Source organism: Penaeus japonicus, unplaced genomic scaffold, assembly GCF_977035675.1.
Source record: "Penaeus japonicus unplaced genomic scaffold, GWHDUDI00000001_assembly GWHDUDI00000011, whole genome shotgun sequence".
In the NCBI taxonomy this organism is placed as follows: Eukaryota; Metazoa; Arthropoda; class Malacostraca; order Decapoda; family Penaeidae; genus Penaeus; species Penaeus japonicus.
The window spans coordinates 35,185,201-35,190,200 of NW_028234413.1; the positions used below are offsets into that span (position 1 = coordinate 35,185,201).

Below are 5,000 nucleotides of genomic sequence, written 5' to 3' on the forward strand. Positions count from 1 at the left end.
AAGAAATTGGAACAAGGGTTTTCTGGTTCTGGAGTGTATGTGTGTTGTGAACTTGATTATTTTTTCTCACTTTTTTTCTTTTTGAGAGGGAAGAGTAACGTATCCGTGTATATGTGTATATGTATATATATTTATAAATTATATATATAGATATATATTATATTTATATATTTATATACTATATGTATATCATATTATATTTATATATATATTTATGATTCATAGGGAGATTAATTGCGTTATTTGTTTATTGTGCCTTAAGGGCATGTATTGTTTTTCTTGTCCTCTTTTTTTGACATTCTGGTTTCATGTGTAACCTTGAGTGTTTATTTGTCTGTCTACGTGTTAGCATGGGGTTCATATAAAATTTTAGATTTGGGTATTTTAGAAAATGAGATCATTATTTGGCATATAGTTTTTACTTCTCTTTCTCCACACACCCTTCTTTCATCTGTGAATTAACTAAAGCAAATATAAATACAATGACGAGGAGGCTATTACATTTCAGATAACTTAGAACTAACAACTCTCGTATGTGCGTAGTCCCTGAAAACGCCCCAGTTATATTATTTTTGTTCCTTCTTTTTTCTTGTTGTTTTTTTCGTCTGCGCTTTTTATATTTTCGCATGTGATGGCATTTCAGGGCTGTGGTCTCCTTGTGGAGTTTAAGTTCAAGTTGACTGTTATGTGAATCAAGGATAGAACAGGTATGTATAATTTCGTCTTCTTCTCCCTCGTTATCTTCGTCTTCTCCTTCCATCCCATTATCATGTTCTTCTTCGCTGTGCTCTTCGTATCCATTATATTCTACCTGTTCTTCAGCATCTTACTTTTTCTTCTACTTATTATCATGATTATTTTGCGTTTTTTTCTTTTTTATTTTCAGGATTCTTGATTCGCTTTTGTTTTTATGGCTACTAAAGTGGGCGTGAGAAAAGCGCATATACATTGTCTGCACACAAACTTTAATTATTTTGATGATCATAAGATGACATTGATGATACAAGGTCATGGTATTGATGATAAAAAATATATCATTTTTAATGGCAGTGAGAATAGCTATAACATCATTTCACATTAAGGATGATGATAACAAAACTAATATAGATAATGGTGATGGTAAAAGGAATAACTTTTCTATTTGAGAAATTACAAGTCATGGTAAAAAATAAAAAAGTAGTATGTATTGTTATAGCTGTTAGTGCCATTTCGGTATCTTTGTACTGTTTGTGTGTGCAGGGGAGGGGGAGAATGTGTGTGTGTGTGTGTGTGTGTGTGTGTGTGTGTGTGTGTGTGTGTGTGTGTGTGTGTGTGTGTGTGTGTGTGTGTGTGCGTGCGTGCGTGTGTGTGTGTCTGCGAGTGTGAGTGTGAGTGTGTGTGTGTGTGAGTGTGTGAATATGTGAGTGTGTGTGTGTGTGTGCGTGCGAGTGTGGGTGTGAGTGCGTGTGTGAGAGTGAGTGCGTGTGTGTGTGTGTGTGTGTGTGTGTGTGTGTGTGTGTGTGTGTGTGTGTGTGTGTGTGTGTGTGCGATGCTTCGTGTGTACGTTGAGTGTGTTGTGTCTGCGAAGTGTGAGTGGTGTTGTGAGTGTGGTGTGTGTGAATTATGCTGAGTGTTGTGTGTGTGTGTGCGTGGCGAGTGTGGGTCTTGTTGTTGAGTGCGTGGTGTGAGAGGAGTGAGTGCGTGTGTGTGTGTGTGTGTGTGTGAGTGTGATGTGTGTGGTGTGTGTGTGTTGAGTGTGTGTGTGTGTGTTGTGTTGTGAGGTGTGTGTGTTATGTGTGTGCGTGCATGTGCGGCGTGCGTTATTGTTGTGTCGTGTGCGAGTGTCGGGAGTGTGTGTGGTTATGTTTGTGTGTGTGTGTGTGTGTGTGGAGGTGAGTATTGTGTGTGTGTGTGTTGGCCTTTCGTAGTAGTGAACTCTATATGTATTCACAATGACCAAAATATTGATGTGCCAAGGTCATAGATACTTCTTATGCCTTTTAGTTCGGTTATGATTATTGAACCAAGGCTTTGCGTGCGAGCCTACGTCCGTGTGATAATGTTACATTCCTGTGTGTGTGAGCGTGTTTCTCTAACCTTGATCTGTTTACATCATGAAAATCCATGACACCCTCATTTTATTACTTGGGTTGTTTATTTCACTCTTTCTTTCAGCTGATTTCGCTAACACTTCTCAAACTGTGATCATAAAAGAGAGAAGAACAGCGGTCACTCGTCTCAGATGCGGAAATACGCGGCGATCCATGTTTAAATAGGCTATAAAAGTACACTCGACTCGCTACTCCTGAAAATTGCAGGGGACAAGAAGGCAGTGGGAGCGGCCGCCAAACCAGCGAGTGCGGGGTTAAATTATTTCCTGACAAATTTACAATAAACTATTGTTTATCTTTTTGTTTTACAGTTTTAGTTCGTAAGAAATAGAAGAAAAAATAAATTTGAGGTTGAGTGCTTTGCTGATCGCTTGAAAACCCACGAGGTGAATTTATTGTGGTGATTTTTGAAGGTTACAGAAAACAATATTGATTAAAGCTATTGTTGATTAATGTCAGGTAACGTAATTACTGATTAATTTAGTTTCATTTGTTATAGCTCTGTTTATTGTCCCGTGAGAAATAGTCATGGGAAAAAGAGGACTTGAAAAGTTTACGAGTCTGCGTTCACAAAAACGCACATAAAAATATATTTGTGTGAATGAGAGAGGAGTGTTTGTGTATGTATGTGTGTATGTGTCTCTGTATATGTGTGTGGTTGCGTATTATGTGATGTATTGCGCCTGTGTGTTGTATTAGTTGTCCATGTGGTGTATGTGTGTGAGTTGTTTGTGTCTTGTTGTCCTCTGTCGAGTCAATAGACAGATATAAAAATGTTCAGAGTAGAAGATATTTATTTATCTTTATAACAAATACGATTGATATTTTCTTCCTCTTGATCAACATTTCCTCCATCTGCGGGCCTTCCTAACCCTTTTCAATTCAAAATCTCTCCCCTTTGTTTGAGAGGCCAGGATGTGTGATTGTCTCTCTCTCTCTCTCTCTCTCTCTCTCTCTCTCTCTCTCTCTCTCTCTCTCTCTCTCTCTCTACCTACCTACCTACCTACCTATCTATCTTTCTCCCTCTATGTATCTCTCTCTTTCTTCCAGTGTGTGTTCGTGTGTTCGTACGTGTGTGTGTTTGTACGTTAGTCCGTCTGCGTCTGCGCGTGTCTGCGATCCCGGGCATATGTGGGCGAGGCGGGAACGGCCTTGCGGTGCTGTTCAATGAGTCTAAATGAGCGTCTTCTCACGTCCAAGGTCCCGGATCTTTTTAACATTCATTTAATTTTTTTTTTTTACCTCTTTTTTATGCATGAAATTCCTTGGTTCGAACGACCGTTATGAGGCTGGAAGAGGAGGAAGAGGAAGAGGAAGAGGAGGTAGGAGGATGGGGAGGATAGGTATATGTGTGAGGAGGTGGAGAGGGATTGGTTAAGTAAGAACAGGAGAGATAGAGTAGAGTGTGCAAGTGGGACGTAATGACGGCGGGGGGGGGGGGGGGATATAGAGGAGGAGTAGGGAGAATTAGGGAGGAGATGGGGGGATGGATGGGGAGGGGGGATTGAGCTCCCGCGCCGAGCGGCCCGATGGTTGGGGGAGATTATAGGGGGGGGAGGGAGGGGATAGAGAGATGATAGAGAGGATGATAGCGATGGAAGGGGATGGAGATAGGATAGGATAGAGAGCGATGAGGGAGAGAAGAGGAAGGGTTGATGGGATGATAGAGAAGGGAGAGGGAGAGGAGAAAGAGGAGAGAAGAGAGGAGAATCGAGAAGCTGGGATGATATGGGGGGAAATAGAGAGGATGGAGGATGGGGATGGGGGATGGGGATGATGAGAATAGAGAGGGATGGATGAATTGAGGGGGATAGAGGGGGGGATGAGATGGGGGGATGATGGGAGAGGGGATAGGGTGGGAGGGAGGGTGGGAGGGGTTTGATAGGATAGGGAAGAGGATGGATGAGGGGGACTATGATAGGAGAGGGGTGAGGAAGATAGAGAGGGGAGATAGGATAGAGAGGGAGAGGGAGAGGGAGGGAGGAGAGAGGAGGAAAGGATAGAGGGGGATGGATGAAGGGGTAATTATTAGGGGGGGGGGGGGAATAGAGAGGTGAGGGGATAGAGATAGAGTCGGAGGGTATATAGAGGAGGGAGGAGGGGGGGGGGATATATGGTGGATATGTGGGGTGGTGATAGAGGGGGATAGAGAGGGAGAGAGAGAGAAAGAGAAGGAGAGGAAGAGAGAGTGAGAGAAAGAACAGGGGAGGAGGAAAGAAGAGTGTGAGAGATCATAAAGTTGGAGAATGAGGAGAATGAGAATCAGAATGAGGAGAGGAAGAATTAGAGACAGTCACAAACAAACAAACAAAAAAAAACACAACAAAGCCAGAAATAACAACACACAAAATGACCCCCCTCAAAAAAAAAAAAAAAAAAAAAAATCGAAGAACGAAAAAAAAAATTATAAAGACACGAACCAACTAACCAAAATCAAAAGAAAAGAAGCCAACAAACCAGGACAGAGAATGGAAAGGTAGAATTTCACAAAAAGGGGTGTGGTTCTGAATCAGGCTAGGTACGGCGGGTACCAAGGACGCTTACCAAATAGGGAGGACTCACTACATGTAAGGGGAACCGGCATCTCCGCTGCACCCTCAAGCCTTTCTTTTGAACTCTACCCTTTACCCTTGCCACTCTTAGGAACAAAGGTGTTCTCTTTTGCGTAAATGTAGAAGCAGGTTGGATAAAAACAGTGCTACAATAACATTAGTGATAACAATGCAATAACGGCCAGAAATTTACTCTTTATGCATTTCACTCTAAGAAGTTGTTTTTTTCTTTGTTATTTTTAATTCTTTCTTCGAGTACTGTGTTTGTGTTTGCGTACGTATATATGCGGGACTGTGTACACGAATACTGTGGTTGTTTACGTACAGTATGTGCATATGAAGAGCAAGAGGATTCTTA

General features: G+C 41.8%; 1 protein-coding gene across 1 annotated transcript in view; it reads right to left on the bottom strand.

The window, feature by feature from the left end:
* LOC147471014 (uncharacterized) overlaps positions 1 to 5,000 on the bottom strand; it is a 65,235-nt gene that overhangs the window by 2,173 nt on the left and 58,062 nt on the right. The window lies entirely within an intron of this gene.